Raw genomic sequence first — 23,960 nt, 5'->3', positions numbered from 1 at the left:
AATTCTTCACATATATCAATACCTTGGCCAAAATTGTAGAAAATGTTACAGAAGCAAGAACAAAACTAGTTGTTGGGCACAACTATAGAGCCACATAAAAAGTGTTGCCAGAGAAACACCATTCAGGTTGGAAAATATGAAGATTTTTAACATGTAGTAAATAAAAAGGCTAACAACAAATAAATTGTGTACCAGCTGCATAATCAGATGCTCAAATTCATATCAAGTTCTTCACCTATGGGTGGCAAAGCATCAGGACATGAACTTTGTGTAAACATCATCTAACTCTTGACCTAGACTGTGACCAAATATTGTGAGAGCATGACTTTCTACACAATTTCTAAATTCCCTGGTTTTATCTGTGTTGAACACTCTCAGTAAAATAATCCTTTCTGCAGAGTTGTTAAATGCTCCTTGCTATTTCACCAAGTGCTATCTTATCACTCAAGAAATTATACTGAGCATTCCACAGTTAGTTTCAGAAATCTGTCTAGTTCTTGGAAATGAAAATTCTGTCTTGAATCTTACCAGAATTTTATCACTGGGACCTAAATGCAAATAAGAACTGAGATATTTGCTTTGCTTCAAAAGAGATAAAATATTACTCAAATAAGCTAATGGAGGGAAAGGGAGAAAAATACAAAGGACGAGGTGTGGGGAGGAAAGCAAAATTATTGTATCTGTATACATCTATTACTAGTCATTAATTTCATATATACAGTTAGATGAATAAAGATGAAAAGAAGGAAAGGAGAAAAAAATATTAGTGCTCAAGATAAGAAAAGACATCACTGAGGAGCTGTTTTGCACAGCTTTTCTCAGACCATTTTAAGTACTCTCACATGAACTGCCCCCAAATGAAACTGACAACTTCTGTTCAGTGCATATTTGAACCAGGCTTTTACTGAGGCAGTTCTCATTTCTGATCAGAATCTTTCTTTTTCTTTCTTTTTTCCCTTCTGCTAATGACATTTTGCACACTGCTGAATAGTTCTATGGAAAATAGCAGTATTAAATTACTAGTGGGAGGGGAATGAACAGTATAGCTACAGTATGAACTATGTAGATGCTTGAAAACCAAAAAACTCTTCATAAAGGTTAGCAACAAGATATTGGTTCTTAAGTTGATATCTTCTTCAAGATACTATTTCTAAGATGCATTTTCTTAAATAGAATTTTTTTGACAATTTTTGAAACTCAGTATAATACACAACAGGCTATCTTTTCTTTTCTAGAGTAGTACATTCTAAGAAAGGGTGGAAAAATATGTAGCATTTTGTAAGGGATCTTTCCTGACTGGTGCAGATAGAGCTATAAGTAAGTGCTGAATTTGTGAGCAGGCAGAAAATTATGGTTTCCAGTAATGCTTTCAGAAGCATTAAATTCACTCTAAGAAAACTTCTGAAACTTGGACTTCTCCTATCAATGTATGATACACGTCTCAAAAACATAAAACCAAAGAACCCAATCAAAAGCACAAAACCAACAATAGAAAGCCATTCAGTTGGAGGAAGACTGTAACTAGGATCTGTTTCTAGAAAATGAAAACCAGCTTTGCACTCTTTCTCTGCATGCTGAAGCGTGCATTTTGGTTGCCTCTCTCTGAATACACGGCATTCTGGCAATATGGCAAGAAGCCAATAAGATAAAACACACTGTGAGACCATATTTTGTAAATCAGAACTTTCCCAAAGAGTACCAATAATAAAAAGATCTAGAAATCAGTAAAAAAGATCAGTAGTTTCCATCCTTAAAAGTTTAGTTTATCTTTAAGCTTATTTATTGTTATCTAATGTTATATGAAATTCATAAAAGTTATGAGTGCAACAGTTAAAAAACAGCACTGAAGAACTGGACTAGATAATTAACCTGTTTAGGGACCTGGATGACTAATGCATTAGCTCCAAATGCAAATGTAAAGGAATAGAATTCTGCTGGTGTTTATACAACTATAAATCTGGAACAACCCTTCTGAGGCCCCTGGAAATTCTGAGATGTTATAGGAATATAGCAGAGCTCAAAATCTGTCCAAAAACACTGTAATGCTATAATTCCTTCCTAAACTACATGAGAATATATGCATTTACAGGCACAGGAATGGCAAGATTACAGACAGAAATCCATAAAAAGAAGAAATTCCTTAAGAGAAAGAGGAAACACAGATATTCAAATTGGAATTCTTTGGAGTTATAAATAATAACAAGTAACCAATTTTCAATTTTTTTTCAAACTACAGTTTACAAGCAGGTTGTTCTCCTAAATTAACTCTGGATGCAGTACCGAGAGACACAGACTGTAAACAATGAAACCTAATTAAATTAGTTTGAAAGATGCCTAGTGAAATACCTATGATTAAATTATTTATCTTTAGATTGGGGCAGCAAATTTCCCTGGGTTGTAAAAGCACCTACATTATAACATGGATCAAACAATTTGCCATGTAAAATGAGAAACAGGCCAGCACAAAACTGACAGAATTAATTTGTGGTATACACTTTTCCATCATACTAAATGCTGCTTCTGTGCACTGAACCTTCAGTAATCTCAATTCTTTTTCCTGTAAGTACTGCGTCTCTGGTTAAATCAATTTGTCCTTTCAGAGTTACTGTACTTTAATTTGCCCTGCGATTTACACTTCCCCTGCAAGCTGCAGTTTAACAGATTTTATGAAGATGCAACTAGAAGAAAAATATTGTAGTGGGTTTGTAGTGGAGGTCTTGAGCCACAGAGCTTTAATCCCGTTTGTTATATACATTAAACTTCACAGTTTCTGTACCACTTCGGAGCATTGCTATGACATTTTAAATAAGTGTTCCTTTATGGTAAATACTTAGTCAAGCTAGTGATTTTTCAGTTTTTATTTAATCACTATCACTGTCACTGCAGAGCCTGAAATACATGATAAGAAACAAGTAAAAATAATGATAACAGTGTCTATCAATAGAGTGCTGAACCCAGTCCTTTTGCTCATGTGCAAACAGCTTGTGGAGTGAAGCAAAAAAAAATTACTGCATGCCCTGCTCCTAGCAGTGTTCAAGGCCAGGTTGGATGGAGCTTTGAGCAGCCTGGTCTAGTGGAAGGTGTCCCTTCCCACTGCAGGGGGAGTTGGAACTAGATGATCTTTAAAGTCCCTTTCAACCCAAACCATTCTGTGATTTGATGATTCTATGAAAGATATCTTTATCTTGATATACACTGTCTCTACAAGCCTGCACTGAATTACCTGTTGCTTTCATAGCTTGACAACCATTTGGTATGACCACTTACACAAGCTCCTGCTGATTCTTAGGCTTGCCGACAAGATCCCCTCTTCTGGATGCAAGAGACTGTCCTGTTTAACACATCTTTACACCAGTCTTTGCCATTGTACAAGCACTAAGTGTGCTTAATTCTACATGTGCTAGCATCCAATCTGGGGACCCAGAGATACCAGGGTAACATTCATTCACCTGCATGGATCCTAACTTGGCACATGGAAAGGGCTGTGTGTATAACAAGGACTGCAATCTAGATTTCACTGTATCTTTCACTATTAGTCAGACACCTCTTTCTCTCCCTATTTGTAGGAGCTGTACACAGCAAACTTGTTTTCTTCAAAGAAAAATCAAGGAACTTACTTCCCTGTTCCTGCAGCAAACTACCTAGCTAGTCTTGAGCCTCCTCTGCATTTTTGCTTTTGGTGTTTTAGTTTGATCGTTATTGCAGTCTAAATGTTCCCTGAAGATGGAAAACTTTACCTTGAAACTGGCAGAGCTGTTGTCATTACTCCACTGATTGTGCAGAAAAAAATACTCTGGGCTTTGCACAAAACTCAGTTGCTCTTTCAAATGGACATCCTCACTTTTCGGGGTCATTTGCTTTAACTGTATGAAGGAGTAGTCAGGGCGCTAATGAAGGAGATGGAAGAAAGTGGTATGAAATTAATTGAGGCCTAAAGCATAAAGAAAAAAAAAATACATTAGAGATGATTTTCTGGATATGGCTTCTGTTCTGTCCTTCTTCAGCCAGGATTCATTCTCCGGACAGCAGCCCAGCAGCCATTGATCCAGATTACCTGCTCCAATGATGGTCCCCCAGACGTGGTGCCCAGTGCCCTCAGGTCAGCTTGCAGAAGATGGTTAAACTCTGTGAGAATATGAGCATTTTTTGCTATGATCCAAGGATCCTCACAGACTGGGTAAAGTCAGTCTCCTCTCCCGCAATAGCAATGGATTCTGAAATTGCTCAAAGCAGGAAAGGATCAAAACTATTAATCTAGGCTACCTCAGGAAGAAGGTGACTAGATTGAGAAGATACCAGTCCCTCTTGAATTTTTAGAACAGATTGGATGTATTAGAATATTTGTAGGACATGGGACATTTTTACAGACAATGTATACTGAAAGTGCTCTCTTTTGCTGAAGCTTAAAGAAAATGAGGGTAGGGACTTAAAACCCCAACACTGAAATGTCAAAGCAAGTAGATGAAATCCTAAAATTAGAAAGGAAAGAACAAGCAGTATGAGTTTCTTTGAATCTGGTCAAAGCTGTAGGATGCTTTACTGTTATCTCAATGGAATCAGATATTGCTCGCATAACAATACACAAAAATCATGTTATACATGCACAAAATCTGTTTCACCAGCTAGTACTTTGCAATATTACAAATCACCATTTCCCCTCCAAGACCTTTCCTAAATGGTGAGTAACCTAAAAGAGGACCATAAGGAATTTTACACTAGATGAGGAAATAAAGAGGATTCATGCAAATGTTCATTCCCATGTTAAAAGAAAGGGTGCAGCAGAGATGATACAGTTCATTCAAGCTGAAACTCTCCTTTCGTACTGTGACCTTTCTTGAAGAATTCAATTATTTTTTTTACAGAAATAAATCCAACTGAAAGTGTCATCAGATATCCAGAAGCAGAGCAAACAAAACTCTGGCTTGAAAAGGTCAGAATCTGTCAATCAGTGTTATTATCTAACAAAGCTAGAGCTGCTCCCCCATTCTTTTCTCTCTAATAAACTACTGCAAGACCAGATTAAAGAGCTATGATGAAGGTAGTTGGAAAAGTCTCTTACAAACAACAGCAAAACCCAAAGTTAAGTGTAATCCTGTGGACAACGGCTCCCTCTGTGCAAAGACACTCCCTGACACAGGACAGGAACAGTGTGCCACAGTGAAAGGTGCCAGCAGTGGGAGGAAACACATAAAACAAATTAGCCCTCTCCCCTTTCCACCAGTAAATCCATCTGGTAACAGCTGTTACCTATCCAGTTCATACAATCTCTTCTCCAAAATCTTTGATGTCCAGAAGACTGGAAAATCTAATCGTTTCTTGGGAACGAGGATAACAAAAATATTGAAAAAGTAATAAAAACACAAGCAATTCTCTTATTGCAATACTTGTTGAGAAAGAAAGTTCTTCAGATCTGGTTAGTTAGCAAACTCTTTTATAAACCAGTTATGAATGGAGGAAATTTGCTATTCATGGCTATGGAAATCAAATTTAAAAAAGGACATGCTTCATTCAGCAATTTTGAGAACAATGATATATTTTCATTTGCTTTGCTAAGGAAAACTACAAAATTCGAGCATTGAGGCTTCCTCTGGAAGCCATTAGTTTACAGGCAGGGCAGAGTTTAGCTCATTAGCCCAAGGACTTGATTATCCATTACATCAACCCTAATGGAATCGTGCTTGTGCAATGAAGATGGTAATGAACAAAATAAGTAAGTTGTGATATATCTAGTTCTACTGTATGACCAAACTGGCCAGATGCACGATAGGCTGAGAGGTCTGTGGTAAGGCACCAAATGTGGAGTAGCCTGACTCCTACCTGCCATGCCAGGGCTTCCGAGATGGAGTGGTGTCATCCCTGGAGAGGCACACCAAGCACAACCCTATGCTAGGAATGATATAACTGTTCTCTTTGATGCTGATGAAAGGACTTGAGATCTGTTACCCATGACATACGCCCCACAGTAGTTAAATGAGGAATGAGTCCTCTTCTGTCCCTTTTGCCCCAGACAAAAAGTTGCAGCATTATGCAAACATGCCCACTTGGGGCACATCAGCAGGTTGCGGTGCGTTGCCACTGCTCCCACTGGGCCTATTGTGCTGCCCAACGCTGGGCTCAGGCAAGGCTTGGCCAGCAGCACGGGAAACAAACAGCAGCTCCTTCTGGAAAACAGGGAGGGGGCCAGTCTCCAGGCACCTGTTGAAATAAGATTATAAGATTTAGGTTGAGAATGCCAATACACTCTTCCTGCACGGATCCTGCAGGCACAGCTGCAGCACCTAACAGAGATTGCAAAACTTGCACAGAGTTTCGCACTGGCTCCTGTGAAATCAGAATACCACTCATACCAAAGCAGATATGCAAAGCGAGAGAATATGAATTTTAAATATGAATTTTAAAGCTCTCCCTCTAGCACAATCCCATTAACCTACAGCTCCTGTATACACAAATCTCCCACCGGGCACCTCGGTTACACATCAGATAATACCCTCAGAGACTTATTTTTTTCTTTCTATTTGGAGATTATTTATTACAAGCTCTCATGAGCTTATTTGTGTTTTTAATCACTACAAAATGTCTCTCTGTTTTTGAGGAGGAGAAAGGTAGAAGGGAGCAGGGGGAAAGCCAATGTATTTTAAATTTTAGGGGAAAGAGCCCCTTCAAAGTATAAAATCTTTCAAAGACAGACTTACATGATTTGTGAAACTTGTGTGTGATTGCTCTGTATAACTTGTACCACACTCTGCCTCCTTCACCCTCTGACACATAGCAAGAAAACTGGATTCAAAATGAGATTGCACCATGGTGAATTCATTCCTTGAATTGCATCGTAACTTTCAGCAATACACAGCGTGGGAACACGTCGATTAGCTCTCGCTTTGAAGAAATTGGATTTGCAAAGGTCAGCAGTGGCTCGGCCCATTTCTCAGCAGATCTTTGGCTTGCTTTTCATCCCGGGACAAGCAGGGAGGAGGTCAGAGAGGAATGACAAAAAGAGCGAGCTTTTTGAAGAAAGCCCAAAGAATCTGACTGTGCTCACAGAAATGTGGAGATTTCTTTTGCTCAGAGCTAATAAAAAGGTAGATTTTAAACCAAACTTATGAGAATAACTTTCTGGGTTTACTTAACATATTAAACAATTAATTGTTTTGGTATAAACTAAGAAATGCTTTCCAGTGTAACTTTTGGTCTGGCAAGAGCTGCCTGAAGCTAATCCACAGAAAAGCCTGCTTGCCCTCCTCCATCCCTCCCTCTTTTTGTGCAAAAGGGTGCAGCCAGCCTGGAAAAGACGTAGAAAGAGGTAAAGCTCAGCCCTCGGTGGAAGTGTGAAACCCAGGGAGTTTGTGCTGTGTATTTCTCCTTTGAAACATGTTTCCCAGTTGTTTAGCTTGCTTCTGTGCCAGTGTACTGAGACAGAGGTAGCTTCATTACCCTTTCGAGCTGGAAAATTTGCAAAATATTTTGGCCACTCTCCTCACCTTATTAACATAAACTGGAGTTTCCTCTTGCTGCTGGCAGGGCAGGGTACTGGGAGCGTGTGATCAAGGCATTTCAGCAGCTGTTGCCGAGTTTCACCTTGGGCTGGTGGTGAAGGATTCCTCCTGGATTCTGAACAGGGGTTTGCTGTGGCCACTTACACAGGAAAGCCACAAAAGAGGGAAGGAGGTGGGGAGAAAAAGAAATGAGAGCTGAATAGAAAGGAATCCAAAAATACCAGCAAGCCTGAGTTCCTTCAACTGCAAATATTAAACTTTTCTTGCAGAAATACACTACACACAGAGAGAAACATGTCTCCTAGAAAACTGGGAATAATGGACTTGTTTGCTTCGTTAGTGTATTTTTTTGGCAGGTCCCTTTTGGAAGCCTCACTTTCTACAGCTTTAAAGCTTTGTGAAGGTTTGCAGTGTGGGGAAAGAGTAAGGAGAATAGCTCCAGCTGGTGTCACAGGTCTCCTCAAGCTGTAAAAATTTGCTTTTCCCTAGCTCTTCCAACAAGAAACACTGCAGCATTCTGGCATAAAATATGATTTAGAAAGTATCCAAATCATAGAAGGCCAAATCTCGATGGACTGTATGTTCCTGTTAAGTAGCCAGTACTGATCCAGGTGAATTTTCCTTGTCATTAACTGAGCAAAAGCCGGCCTTTACCCTTACTAATTTATTCAACTGAGAATATTCCTTTCATAGTCTGTCCCAGGAACTCCCAAGAGGCTGCTGCAGAAGGTACCAGCAGGGATACAGAAAATCTTGGGAACCTGCTGGAGGGGAGGCATTTACAGCTTGTGCAAAAGAGATGTAGGACAGAGTATTTAGGCAGATGAAGATGAAAGAGTGGTTATTGTCAAAATGACAGATGAGTGATGTTTCTGTGACCTAACAGGAAGTAACTGGGAAGTAAATGCTGGGTTTGGGCTTTTAGTGGAGCTTGTTCACCTGCTGCTTCATAACTGCATCGAATTTCCACCAACATCTGATCATCACCATTACAGGATGAGTCTATGGATGTCTTGTAACAACTCTGCCAAGGAGATTTGTGCCAGCTCCCCTCACAAATGTTATGTTACCACAGACCCAGGTATATCCTAGAATTTCTTATTACCTCATGTACCAGCAAGTCTTCAGCTGTGCCTTCACTTCCCAGTTACAGAGATGGAAGCAAGTAGAGGATCTGAGTAAGCTGGGGATCTGATCCCCAGCTAAGAGGATCTCTCTTCAGAAACAGCACTTTGTGCTAAATATGAGATCCCATCTAGAGGTTTCATTAGAGCATTCTTGCTAGGAATATAAATTTTAATTTGACAGATTTCTGCAAAATTTGACCTGCAGAAAATCTGACCTGCAGAAAATTCATGGGACATATCTCATCTGCAAATTTTGTATCTGTGTATGTGGAGGTGAACATATACCTTAACATGGAGAACTTTGGCATTAGGGCATATGTCTGGATTATCTGTGCACAGCTGTCATGGTCAGCCATCAAAACCCAGATCTAGCTTCTTGTTTCTATTTAGCATCCTCTTGTCTATCTGTTTTCATTTTAACACTCTTTTATGTGTGATGTTTCTATCAACACTTGCGTCAGCTTCCTTCAGTGGAGAAAGGCATCCTTATCGCACCTTTCACATATGAATAAACTTCATAACTGAAAACACAAAGTGCTGGTTTTAGCTTTCTTTTTTCCATAAACAAACCAAAGAAAGTCAAAGGTTAAACAACTACAGTTGAGTGTACCTTGCTGAGCTTCAATAAAAAAAAGAGAAGATTGGTCTGAACATGTATTTTTTTATTAAAAAAGAATGAACATAAATTACAGCTGCTGACCATGTAGTCATTCTTTTTATGAGGTGTTTCCCTATACCCATATATGATTTCTACTTATAAATTCCCTGTTGGACTGAAAACTCTCATGAAACTGATGCTTTTCTTAATAAATTGTCCACAGAATCAGTATTTCATCTCGAATGTAAAAAGTTTATTAGAGAAAAAAGCATCCCTGTGTCCTGCTGGAAAGCAATGCCAGACACCATTCAAGCTAAAAAAAATAGATCTGCCTGCAGATTGTGTAGCATTCCCCCCCATCTTTCTACTTAAGTATTGTTCATAATTTAATAAAATCCAGTGTAATATAGCATACTATAACGGTGCCTGCAGTAACAACCACTTAGTCCAGAGCAGAAAAAAACGATTCATTGAGGATTTCTGCATGTTAAATTTTGTTTCCTTTAAAATTTCCTTGAAGAAGGGATAGGTTCCTAGATCTGAAAAAGTCTGTCTCTGAGCACAGAAACCCTGAAGTTTTCTGCCCTGAAGGAGCCTTTTTGAAGGAATACCCTCAAACCATGCAATGTGGAAGCTTGGGAACTGCTCCAGGTCTGCTTACTGAGGTCTTCTCACCAGGGAAAATCACTGCAACCAGAATCAGATGTTCCATATGAAGTGCTCAGTTGTAAATCTGAGAAAGCACTAAAAATATGAAATTGTAAAAAAATTCCCCGGAGCACACATGAAAATCCACATTCATCATTACCATTGCTAGTCCATGTAGAGAAGAGGTAATGCTAAAGTAAACCGGATGGCCAAGTATTAAGGGTCATCTGCTGCTGCTCTTACTATGGAAGCACAGCTGTCTCCTGAAGAAACCAGTGAGTTCAGCAACGACCGGGTGAAGAATGTGCTCCTAAGAGATTTCCTCTTCTAGAGAAAAACGCTTGGTTTGACAAACTGCTGGATGTGTGTCAGAATGTGACGGAAGGGGGACATTTTTAGCAACACTTTGCTGAACTAGTGTGGCACAGTCTGGTCCCCAAAAGCACAGTTGCTTTCATTCCCATAATTTACTTTCATCTGTCTTTTTCAAAACCTTCCCTAATTAAGCTTAATTGCCATGCAATCACACATTAGTGCAACATTCTGTCCACTTATGGACCACACATAAAATCCTTCATAGCATTAATCCTGGAGAGTGATAGACTGCTTGTTTTGTTTTGTTTTCTAATGTGCATAAGTGCCTATAATGCACAGTGATGGCTTTCTGGAACTGATATTTGACTCTGGTTATCATGAAAAGATTCCTAGTTTATATCAGAAAATTAGAGAGGTCAGAAGAGTGTTTGGTTTTTGGAAAAACAAGCATTTATGATGATTTGGAATCTAAGAACATTCGTGCAGTACTCAGACATGGGGATTCTCAGCTTTTAGTTAAATTTAACTCCGTAGGACAGTTATGGGTCAGATCATAACAATTTGGATACCTTTAGCCTTTGTGAGTTAGCTAGGTTCTCTGCATCACTTAAGTCTCAGTGATATAATCCCAATAAGCAGTGTTCTGACAACCTAATGAAACCCATGCAAACTATCCTTAAAGTTGGACAAAGGTCTGTAGGATACCTCTAAACAGTCTGGAGGAGCTGATCCATAACAGAGTATTTAGAAATAGTAAAAAGGAATAATAACACGGAATTGCAGGGAAGCCAACTGAAATATTTTTGTAAGCAGCTGATTATTCTTCTCTAAAACTACAGTTTATCTGACTGAAATAGCTCCCATACCTTTGAAGTAAAGAAGACCCTTGAATTTCTAGGATCCTGAAGCAAAAGCAGCAACTACCAGGTATCTCAGAAGAAAGCTGCTCCCAATACGCTTCCAGAGAGAAATGCTCAGTCAAGCTGGGTGGGCTGAAGATTCACATGACTAGAGGGACAACGAGCAAAAAAGACAAGTAGAAAGTAGTGTTAGATAATAAAATCAAAACTTTTGTAGAACCAGGCAATATCATAACTTATAGCACAGAGATATAACATGAGGGAATTTCAGCCTCACTCACTTTGGTGAGAGTCAGAGATCACACAATATGACTAAAACCTTCATTTAATATTTGCATTGACTACTCTTTTCTACGGTTTCTAGGTGCTGTGGGACAATGCCAATATTTTTGTCACTGCTAGAAATACTTTTCTTGGTCCAGAAATGACAAAGAGAAAGGGAAGAACAAAATTTAGGTCCAGGTAAATATTTCCAAATTACTGGTAAGAGATTAGGTTACATGTAGTCTTTTCCAAAGCTTTCAAACTTTGTAGGATGTATATACTGGAAAGGGAAAAATTAAAGGAGAAATACCAAGAACTCTCTAACCAGCAAGGACTTGTTGCACATGTAACTTATTAGCTAAATTTGTCCAAATTACGCAGTATTAGAACATTCTTTGAAAAAAGTAGGGCTCTTACATTATGTGTGTGATACAGAAGTAAAATAGAGAACAGGAGATACATACACTATTGCCTATGAGTCCAGAGGCAAGCTCGGACCACGATTTACCATTTTAAAGTCAGGGAAAATCTTTCTTTTCAGTCACACGTTTGTGAATTTCAGAACTGAGCAAAAAACCCCAAAAACCAACCCACTCTACTTATAGCTTACTTGATTTCAATAGAAATGCAAATATTTTTTTTTGTTTAATAAAAGCTAGAAAATTCCAAATGACACATTTTTTTTTCAACATTTCTTTCTTAAAAGCCATATACAAACCCCCTCATTGTTATCTATGTTGATACTATCTTTGTCCCTTATTTACCATCCAGCCCTAACATTCTTTCTGGGTGGGAACTTTTCAAGGCAAACACTCATGAGCAAACTGAAGTGACAAGCAAACAAGCAAAACAGAGTAAAGAAACAGAAAAGTGTGTACTTGCTCTGACAACTATGCTGCAGGGTATTGAGGGTATCATAGCTGCATTGAGTTAGTCCTACCATTTTAATTGGTCATTATAGAAAAAATATGACATACATTATCAAAGAGAACTCCCCAGTTTAGAAATGCTGAAGTAAATTGACGTGTTGCAAACCTACTGACACCACCAGCATCGTTCCAAGGGAGAAACTGGTGTTCTTTTGTTTTGTCAAGTAGGAGTCTTTCCTCCAGTTTTAAACTCTCTCTCAAATGTTAACATGTCTAGATGGCATAAATGTAGCAATCCTGGAGACTACCATGCGAGGGGGGCAGGCTTGTTTGTTATGGGGCTTCTGTACTGCAGGTCCTCAATAGCTGGAGTGCAGCTTAACCCAAGGCATATAGGCAGCAGGGTTAGGATATGTATGTTGTTGAGTATGACAATCTGGAAAGTCTTTCTGGATATTTACTCAGAGAAAGCATGGTGCCACTTCTGTGATTGTTTCTGTGCATCTTTTTACTTGCTTTTAAAAATAAGTAAAATATCCAATCTCTAAAAATACTGACTGCTCAAAAGTACATAGTTCCTTGGGGAAATGAGATTACAACATAATTGTGTCATACAAATGTTTGCCTATCATCTGTTTGCTCTTTCCCCCTAGTTTTAACTCCATTTTACAGAAGGGCAGAGGCCTCTGTGAGTGTCAAGTTCTTAAAAGTCTCATGGAAAATGGGGAGAGCCGATGGTTGCATACACAGCTTGCTGCCCCGGCCACGCGCACAGTCCTCCCTGCCAGGCACTGAAGGCATGAAGGACAGGGAAGGCTGACGGTGGAGGAGAGTTGGAAAGCAGACAGTGAGGTAGAAAGACACAAATCCGTAGGAAATGAGTCCTCTGCAGTTTGGCTGCCTGTGGGTCAGCTTGTTAACTGATTTATACAGTATTTTCCCCCTCAGTCTTGAGTTCTACTGAAAATAATTTTTTTTTGCCAGTGATGCTTTCCAGGAACAGACTGAAGTGCTCAATTCAAAACTCCTGACAGTATCATTTACACCCTAAACAAGGGGGTTCAGCAAACAAGCTTTAACTTATGTTTTCCTTTAACCTTGCCAATGCCTTTTCAGTGAACTATGAGCCAGATTCCTCATTTCACTGCTTTAACAAGTATGTAGATACTGACATCTCCAATCCCACTTTTCCAGGTCAAGATCATGTTTCATTAGAGACCAACTGAGCCTGCAGAACTCGGAGTCTATTTTCTTATAAATGCTGGTTTCACAGATCTTAGTGGGAGAGCACCTGTGCATTGGCGCCTTGGTACCTATCTGTGTATGTACATTCTTATATTTAATTTAGAGATGCAGCTACCCTGATGGTTATAATTCTCTCCTATAGAAAGCAATATTAAGTATAGAGCATGTTCCTATAGGCTCCGTTTGAATGTGGTTAATCAAATGAATTCATATTCAGTACTCCTCAGAGTAATAGAAATCCAGTGACACCAACATATCGTGATTAAAAGTGCAGGAAGCCCCATTAGGGAATCTCTGCAGCTTTCCTACTTTGTTTTGCTTAATATTTAATTCTGGTACAGGCAGAATCAAGAATAAGTCAAGGTCTAAAAAAAGTATTTATTCTAATGAAAGTGTTTTGCTTACTAACAGTATTACCACCCAGTGAATAACAAAAGAACCGTGAATTCCATTGATTTAAAGAAACCCCACAACTATTTAGGAAACCAAATATATATTTAGGATTCTAGGCAACAAACATCAGTTACCTGATGCACCCTAGGACAGAAACACACATTCTTGATTATATACAGTAATAACATTTCATAGTTTGTCTGGATGAAATATGTTAATTAAGTTTGTATTGTCAACATCCAGTCCCTCTGATCTCAGTACATACAAATCTGGGAAATCTAGTCCAGACAAAAGAAGCACCTTTCCATCTGGGAGGAAATAACAAATTCTATCATCACTCACCCAGTGAGTGCATGGGGAGATTTGAATACACCCAGTGCAGACAGCTGGCAGGAGTAAGGCTTCTGTGGAAATCATTGCCCACCCTTGCACCCTGTTTGGCAGCAGTAACTTGTTGGGAGCCCTCAGCCCACCTCTGTGCTCCACTTATGGTATCTAAGAAAGGGAAAAATTACTTATATGAATTGATAAACTATTAATTCTTCTCAAGATATCCTTAAATTTATGCTTTGCTTGTGTTGCGAATCACTGATTTAGAGTAATGATGCCTCAAGTTCAGTAAGTGACATCCTGCCCCATCTTTCCAAAACTTTAGTTGGAAAGATGATCTCAAAACTAAAGTTTGAGTTACCTGCAAAAGCCGAGAGAATTTCTGCCATTGCTTGCCCTCGAGCAGCCAGAGTTACACTCATTGAGGGTAAACTCTAGCTGATGCAGTTTCTGACAAAAATGGAAGTTTATTTGCTTTCTCTGTGTTTCATAAAAAACTGAGATCAATGAATAATTTCTATCTTCTAGTAAGAAAAAAACCTTGATATGCTGCTGTAGCTTGGGAAAATATAAACTTTGAGGACCTACTTCTGATGCTGTTTCAAAATTCCTATAATGGTTTGCCTGCTGTCTTCATTGTAATGGTTTGTACCACTGCCCAGGAAAAATATACTGCAGCAGTGTACTTATTCATGATGAAAATTCCACATGAGTAACACTCAGGAATATTAAAACCAGCCTGTATGTATATGCAGTTATAGTTAGAATTACAAATTTTAAAAACAAAACTAATAAAAACCCTGCCCCACGAATACTGTCTTGAGTCTAATAAGCACAGAAATGCCACCAGTCTAGAAATGTATAACTTTGCATATTTAAATGTATCTGTATAAATATTCTTCTGAATAATTTTATCTGCCTCAAGAATGTTAAAAAAAAAAAAAAATCAAATAGAAGTTCTTTGGCCTTTAGGTAGACTTCAACAGTTAAAAATAGCCCAGAATCCAAACAACACCACACCACCAACAAAACCAAGAATATTTATTCTTTTTGCTGAAGCCATTACCCAACTTCCCAGCAGTAATTCTGAACTCTGCTTCTTGCTGTGCTGTAAGTACGACAAAGGGCAGACAGGAGCACTGGACAATATAAACTGTAATGCTGGCTTGAGTGTAAGTGGAGAACTGAGCTCTGCAGACCCTGGCAAGCCTGAACTTGTGCAGCTTTTACCAGCAGGTCATCAGAGAGAGCTCAGCTGTGGTTGCTGCTCCCGTGGGCAGAGCCCAGGGCAGCGCTGGATGGGCACCCAGCACCCTGCAACCTGTCAGTCTAGAAGGGGGAAACAATGTGCAGTAACTGTGCTGCATGATTTCACTTAGGGGAAGTTCTGACTTACAGAAACAGCAGGCTCTGTTTTGGGAAAGGACAGACCCTCTGGACCTACAGAGCACTGTGGGAACAGTTCTGTCACTTTTATTCCCACTAAGCAGCCCTATTCCTCCAAGCAGACCCAAACACTGACATGAACTATGTATAAATAAGGTTATAAAGCTACTAATGTCCTTTAACCATAAAGAGATAATACCAACCATGAAACCTGAGGGGCCTTTTCTTGTCTCCTGCACATATGAAAGATCACATTAAAAGAGATTAGTTTAAACCACTTGCAATTTCCTTTATGCAATAAAAGATTTTCTTTGCCTGGAATTTTCCTATTTATGGCGTGTATTTGGACTCAGTATAGCATAATACTTCCCTCAGTATCCCTGCTTTTAATGATGCTCACAGCATTTGAGCCATTCATCAAACGTGACAACTGAAACAGCTAGGAGTTAATGGGAGCATGAGCAGTTTGACAAACACAGTCTATTTGACAAGACTGAGGTCAGGACTGAAAGAACTGCTCTTGGTTAAATAAACAGAAAAGCAACAAAGTAAAAGCAAAATCTCTTCAGCCATTTATCAACTTTAAAAGCCTTTTTGTTATAAGAAACATAAAATGAAGCTGCACACAGAGATGGGAATTAAGTGGGGTTGGAAGAATTCAGCTGGCTTCTTTTTTAGGTGAAATTAAAAAGCTCAGTTAAAACTGGGGGATTATGTCCATAAAACTGACATGCAGCTACATAATACCTAAACCTACACTTTAGAGCTGTCTGCTTCTGAATTGACTTACTATTTTAAAAAACCCAGGCTTTTCCTAGATAACAGATTGATACAGGTGGCACTGAAAAGAGAACAGTATCACAAGAGATGACTTTCCTGACATCTGCAAAGCAGGAGAGCACTGTATAGGCATGTTCAGGACCACAGCTGAGACTCCATCCATCCATTGCTGCTTCAATAACCAATTTACCTGTTAGCCCCTTGTACCAGGGGCCTACCAGAGACTCTTTGCAAAATATCAGTTTTGCATTTAGACTCAATATTGTCTGTAGGATATTCCATGTCAAATGACTCTTGGAAGCTAATACTTAGTGCAGCCACTAACTTCCTTCCTTTACTTGCTCCATGGACCATTTTTTTTTTTTTTAATTAAGTGCACATTGGCAAGCAAAATCAAATCCTTACTGTTCTGGGTTTGGTCTTGCATTCTATTTACCAAAGACAGTCTCCAGGCATTATAGTGTTGCCTTCAATGAAAATAAGACTGACTTTACTGTGATTCAACATTCCTGATGTTTAAATTTGGGAGTGATAATATTCTCATGACTAGATAAGACAGTACAAATTTAAGCATTGAGAAATTCTTGGGTATTATAGCTGTGCACGGTATTTGCTAATCATTTGCCTACCATCACCTTATGTAATCGTTTCTATCACTGCCCAGAAACCACCAGTACCATTAGGGAATTTCCATCAGAATCAAGCAATCTCACAAAATTCAGTAAGCTTTTACTATCAAAAAGTTTCAAGAAAGGCCTTTATGATTTGGGGCTGGACATGTTGCCAGATGAAAAAATCCCTTCTCTTTTGAGACTTCTCCATCTTTTCTATTGCTTTCATGCTTTTATGACTGGTGGCAGTTTAGAGATAATAAAGAAAAAAGGCATGTATTGAGACACAAAGACAGCAGAATGACTAAGAATAGTTATATAATTTACAGATTATTTTTGTACATCTTGTTTCTCTAATAACTTTTCATTTTGTCTTTCATGAAGCAATTGTACATCTAACTAATATACTTAACAACTCCTATTGCTGCTGGAAAATAATGAAAGACTTTTTTTCCTGGAAGTGATTGATTATAGTCTGGATAAATGAAATAATTTTCCCTCTTCTTTTCTCATTATGCTTTGAGCAAAACACCCATTACAGGAGTACTGTGCTGCCAGTTGGAGATAGGAAATGTATTCCATTCAGCCTGTCAAATACAGTTTAATTCCTGTTTTAACTCTGCGTCTCTTCAAAACCTCCTTTTCAAGACTACACTAATATAACCCAATTTTGACAGAGTGTTCTGGACTCTGGGTAGGTCTGAATCTTGATCTCTTTTCCATCTGGAATGGGTTTTTCATCTGCTTAATACCAAAGCTTTCTGGTTTGTTTGGTTTAGTTGTTTTGTAATATACAACCTACAGTCATCTTATAAAATAATTTATAGCACTATTTGGCCTCCTTTTTGGAACTTTCTACTTGGGACAAAAATTAAAAATAATCAACCAAAGCAAGCTCAATCCTAGTTTTCCTCTTCAATAAAAATGTTTTTACCCAAAATACTGGCATGAATGTCTGAAGATTGCGCTCTCCTTTCCAATGTCAACAACACAAATGTCTTTTACAATGGTCATGTTACTTTGTGTCGTGGCTACATTGTGTTAAGTGTTTGTTTTTTCTTTTCCGTGTCCAAAAACAGAGAAATATGGTAAAAATGTTCAGTGTGACAAAAATTTAGTGGTATGATTGTATCTAATCTTCCGTAAAGTGGGATACTGGAACAGAGTACAAGAAGACTAATGCTAATTTTAAGATGAAACTTCATGGGTCCATGCAGAATATATAGAAATTGCATTACTAACATATTTTTTGCTCATGAAGTCACATAATAGCGAGGTTTGGATTCAAATATTCAGGACACCTTTCACCATTTTATATCTCTTGCAAATGTTTTATGGATGGAATTATTCTCAGTGCTATAAAAAGAAATACCCATTTCACAAAGTTGGGTTTGTTATCTACTTGAATGTGGGTTAGCTGGTTTTCTTAAACCTCTGTGATCAGCACTGTGCTAAACTGTTTAAAGAAATCAACCCTATTCATGCTTTCACCCTCTTTTCTTAACCAAATTGAGTTGGTGCTGAGAGATTTCACTGCAACAATAAAAGTCTTCTCTTTAGTCTAGTCCTGGGGAAGTGGAAAGTAGAATCAAGAATCTACTTTCATTTAACAATAATATTGCAAAAAAATAATAATAGCAAAGCCACTGTTTTTGTTGGTGGTGCTGGTGGTCCCCATAGCTGGTCTACAAGAAAGTCCCCTGAAGCATACATGAGACATGAGGAGTAAGAGAGACAGGAGGACGGAACAGTTTAGGAGAGTCTTGCTTTGACTAACCCCAAGGTAAGACTGTCAGACCCTCAATCAGTTCCCAACTCAAGAACCAAGAAAATATATGAGCTACAAAATATGAATTACATCTTTCTGGCTCTCAGGAAGTACTACTTCAATTTTTGTTGTATTTTGCTTTAAGAATAGTAGTTCAGTACACACCAAACACATTGCTTGTCATCTTAATTTAGTGCATTAGTAGAAAATACTACTTTTGTGCCACATCAGGTTATGCTGACTAATAAATCTTCTTTTTAAGCTATGTGTCTATATGTGTCCTTTTTCACTGAGAGAAACAGTAAAGTAAATTTACTGGACTGTTACTGATCTCCTAACAACTACACAAACAGCTACATTAGAAACTTTTATTGTCCATGCTGCACAGGGCACAGAGCTGTATTCAAGTCAATCATCTCTCTTGTCAATATTGTTATTATTTATTATTATTTACATACCAGCAGTGTGCTAGTTCTTGTCACACTGTTAACAGTGGCAGTCCTGTTCCACATTTATGAAGCCTTCTGAGTTTCAATTTTACTAAAACTCCTAAGTCACGCAGAGCAGGTAATGACAGACACATCACTAGCTAAATATTTTTAAACTTGGGGTGTGGAAGCCAAGAGAGGATATGAAAAGACACAATTTAATGGAGAAAAAGAGAAGGATACTCTTTCCTTCTGTCTGTATTTTTTTTTTGCCTTTTGGATTTTTTTGTGTATTATTTCCTGCAGGACAGGTCACAGAGTTGGATTTTTCACAACAGGGACAGAATAATATCCATTGCTTTTTATTGTCCTTCACTGTCTCTAGGATAAACTAGCATGGGTAAACTGAGTTTTTTAAATGGGATGTGAAAAGATAGAACAGTATGCCACAATGCCACATTGGACCTCATGCACGTGGCTTCTCTGAAATTGTTACTGAAATTAAACTCTTCTGGGTAGGTAAGGAGATGTGGTTACAGATATACTGAGGGCTGCAAGAAAATCAATGGAAGAGTTTCCTGATTAAACTGTCTTTGAGCCCAGTTTATCTGATTTCTGTGGCAAGTTGTACTACGATCTCTCCTTTTTCATCAAAACATGGTTGAGTATGGTATCATTATTTGACTCATCAAGTTATAGACACTTTTTCAGTATTGTTTGCAGAAATAGAAATTATTAGTAAAGATTTAAATGATGGGATGAAATTCAAAGTGCAGGGACTTTAATTTTTATGACAGAAGGCAGAGAAATCTTTTTATCAGGATTGCTACACAGTCACAAGAAATTATTTGCCTTAACCTCAAAATATTTTGTAGCTAGAAATTTTCAGCCAGACTTCTGTAATTCTATAACTTAATTATGGTTGCCTTCGTAGAATAAGAAACATTTATTAAACGAGCCAGACATTGACCTAGATTCATTTAATGTTAAAATTTACATAGAAATTAGTGATTTGAGATGGTAATCACTCCTCCCTCCTTAATCTATTCTGTTGGGTCAATTAATGTGGTCATCAGAGACAACTTGCCCTTTAAGCCAACTCTGAGAAAGACCAGGGCAAAACCAGGCTGCAGTAAAAGACTTGCTGCAAGGATGCTGGCACTTGGGTCGTTTGTTAGAGCTCCAAAACCTTTCTTAATGTACTGCAGATGTTACTAAGCTTTGAGTCTTTTTACTTATGTTTTCATTTACTATTTAGGTGGACATCATGTTACAGTCTTACCAAGAGAGCTTTTGAATATAAGAATTAATTATATTAATTCATAACAAAGTAATTGAAGAGACTAAAAGGGTCAAAATATCAATTGCAGGCATTCTGTCCTGAAATCAGTAGCTAAACCAACAGGCAGTACACAGTTCATCCACCTTAGCAAACATTTTTTATTTGTGTGCTGAAATTGTCACTGCTGGTTAACCTACCGAGGTTTTTGGCTGGAAGAAAAGAACCGTTACAACTGGATTCTCTAGAGTCAGTCACAAAACAGATGTTCCAGAGAGACTGAAAAATAGTAGCTTCAAGTAGAGGTTTACAAAAGCTTCATTTTCCCTGTCCCCAAGCCTTGCCAGTCAGAGAAGCCTGTGTGCTTACTATGACATCTCTACTTATATTCATATTTTTTTAATTCAGCTCTCAGCCCTTGTAGCTGTCGCCTTTAGGAGGAGTAAGGAACTGAATCCTTGTGTGCAGGAAATGCAAAAAACACTGGGACACAGATTTTACTAAACACTGCTCCTGCTTTCAAGTTAGAAGGAAGTCTGTCTGGATTTCGCCTGTAACTGCATACACAGCTAAGAATCTTATATTGAGCTCAGTGGAACCTTTTCCTTATTTGACATCCCAGGGCAGTGCTGATATTCAAACTACTATCACTGTTTTTTGTGCTGCCAAACAGTCCCCCGAGGTTATGGATACCATGGCCTAAATCATGCTTGTTTGAGAGGAACTAATTCAAACACCGATAACCTGAGCAAACACTGAAGGGAGCATTAGAAAACATCCAGGAAAAAAAAAAAAGCTGCTGAAAGTTTATTGCCCCTAACGCTATTAATAAAATAGGCTACTGGGTTCATTCTTCTGATTATTTTTGTTACAAGGGAGAAGAGTGGATGGAAGGAGAAAGTGACTCTATGATCCAGAGGAATGTCTTAGTGAACACCTCCAAATCATTTGACTATTGGTATCAATGGGGATATCTTTCAGAGAATGACACAAATGTAAGACTTGGGGCCTGCTGCACAGTATCCTTAAGCAAAAAACAAATGAAGACTTAATCTCATATATTGTTTGCCTGTTCAATAAGAAATTCAAAATTAAATCTGTATTAATAAAGAAATTAGCTAAAATCCAAATCTGTGTATGTTATTCATATGAGAGACTGTATATATCATGTACATAGGCTATAAATATATTCTGCAAACTATCCAGCCCTAAATATTCTGCCATATATGAAAGTTAGATCAGTGTTAACTCAATGGTTAAAACTGTGTTAGAAAAGCAAATATCAGTTTTTCTAACAACATTTTTATGCCTTGGGTATGTAAATTCATCCCAGTAATAGAGCTGAAAGAAGTAATAGTACAAGAATGTTTTATGTCAAATCTCAAACCAATAATACAAAAGAGTGTAATTTATCAGATCCAAAGGAAAACACTAAACAGTGCTAAAAGTACTACTATTCATTACATATCTAAAGGCTACTGATCAATAGAGAGCACTATGCTCTTTCATTCAATAGATTCAAGCTTAACTGATTTTCATGGCTTCTTGAATGCTTTTATGACTAACAAGGCATGATCCACATAGTGCTTTGTAACTGATTTGCAAATAATCTAATAAAGTGAGAGTAATAAATCACAAGTATCATTAATAAACCACCATCAAACAAAGCAGCACACTGGAAAAAATGTGGAAAATGCACAGATATTCTTCCAACTACTTTGGGGAGTAAACAGGTTAAACACATAGTATAACTTAAGAGCTGAGAGTTCAGTTCATAGTAAACATATACATCTGAGCTGTTAGAGATTTTCTATTGCAGTTGGCAAACAGTGCCTCTATGTTTCTTCAGGGCAGGTTCACAGGGGAAAAAAGAAGAGAAAAGGAAAAAAAGAGAAGAGCTGAGAGAAAACAAAACTCAAATTGAGTAAACAAATCCTTGGAACGCAAGAATATAATCCAGTTTGGTGATGCTTGCATGCTGTTAAAATAACATTTTATGCCTGTTTACTTTATAATTTTGTACCTCATAAATACCTACAGTAGCTAAAACTGTCAGTGGTGCCACTTCAAAGGGCAGTGCCCCTAGGAACAAGATCTTTGAGGTTTAGTCTAGCCACAGTGTGGTTAAGGTTATGACAATGTTTCTTTAAATCTAAAATCTAGTTGGCATAAATCCATGAAAAGCACACATACCTACAAATGTGAAATTCAGGATTCATTTACTTACCCTTCAGGTGTGGATTTAATGAAAGCTGGGCATTTAACACGGTAACAAGCTTCCACAGACTTCATCGAAAAATCCAGCTCCAAGACACATACAGCAGAAGCAAAGCAGTCATTTTGATTCCATAATCTCTACAAAAAAATCATACAATTAACAAGTATTTACTTGAGGTGGAATCCTAGAAACACAAATTTTTAGCATACCCAAGTTATTGTTGGGGTGAATGCTAGACCTACATAGCACTTTCCTCTATAGAGAAAAGAAAGTCAAATTACTTAGCTTTGGACCATTTTGAATTAAAACCCAAAAGAGTTGTTCCTTCTGCTTTTAGTTCCCAAATTTAGTATAGAAGTGGTAAAATCACAAGGAGAAGTCATCTTCCCAGGAGTTTTTGCCCTGTTCAAATTTTTTGTAAATACCACAGGAAAGCTTTTGCCTACATTATTTTCAATTCAGTATTTTAAGACTTTACTTCTTCAGATAAAAGGATCATTTGAATTCTTGAACGTGAACGTGAATCAGATTCCAGTTAAAATCTTTAGGTGCTTTTCAACCACTTCTCTGGTGATCCTTGAGCAAATAAATGTTTGTGTTAGTGGCTTGAGGCAAAATACATGATTAGAGCCAATACTAAAGCCATCTTTCCTCTCAGCCTCAGCAACAAACTTTGGTTTAATACTAGTAGCCATGGAAAAGTAATAAATAAGGTGGTGGCTAATAGCAGAGTGAATAAGGGTTTTCTCTCTGAAGATCAGACGAGGACTAGACTTTGGTTTGCTACAGCAAAGGGGACAGGTATTACAGATGGTTATTTACAGGCAAAACTCCCAGACTCCAAGGTAAACCATTCCCTTTTCATCTATTCCGGAGAAATACAAGTCCTAAATAAATACTTATAATTTTTCTTTTAAGGCACTGAGGAAAGCTGGTGAGGAAGGACCAAGGAGAAGCTGAGGGTGGTAACCGCTGGCACATCGGAAAGTGCCGCTTCTCTCTGCAGCAGCCTGAAACAGCAACTGACGTCCCCAGCAGCTACCACATCCAATTGTCAACATCTGGGAGTTTTAAATGGATGTTTGTGGAGTTCTCCTTAGAATACCAACACACTGAGACAGCCGTGGGAGAGGGCATTACCCCTCCCAGGAAAATGCTGTGGATAAAACATGGTATTTGGGGCCACGGCAGCAGGTCCCACAGCCATGAACTGGACCTCAGCAGCTCTGCATGCATTTAAGGAAAGCAAAACACTTTTGCCAGATTTATTGCTTCTACATACTATGAATTTTATAAAAAGTAATTATTTGTCAAAAATTAACAATAATTTCTTGTTCTTGAGAAAAAA

The 23,960-nt window shown here is 38.2% G+C and overlaps 1 long non-coding RNA gene across 1 annotated transcript; it reads right to left on the bottom strand.

The window, feature by feature from the left end:
- Nucleotides 1-7,583: 7,583 nt before the first annotated feature.
- Nucleotides 7,584-22,712, bottom strand: LOC113946285. Its single transcript, XR_003527379.1, has 3 exons — nucleotides 22,622-22,712; nucleotides 11,048-11,189; nucleotides 7,584-7,632 (listed from the first exon to the last, which is right to left on the bottom strand). It is a non-coding gene; the product is annotated as an uncharacterized LOC113946285 (long non-coding RNA).
- Between the last annotated feature and the right edge of the window lie 1,248 nt (nucleotides 22,713-23,960).

This window comes from Corapipo altera, unplaced genomic scaffold (genome assembly GCF_003945725.1).
Source record: "Corapipo altera isolate COAL_440 unplaced genomic scaffold, ASM394572v1 48b, whole genome shotgun sequence".
In the NCBI taxonomy this organism is placed as follows: Eukaryota; Metazoa; Chordata; class Aves; order Passeriformes; family Pipridae; genus Corapipo; species Corapipo altera.
This window is presented reverse-complemented; position numbering and strand designations above follow the sequence as displayed.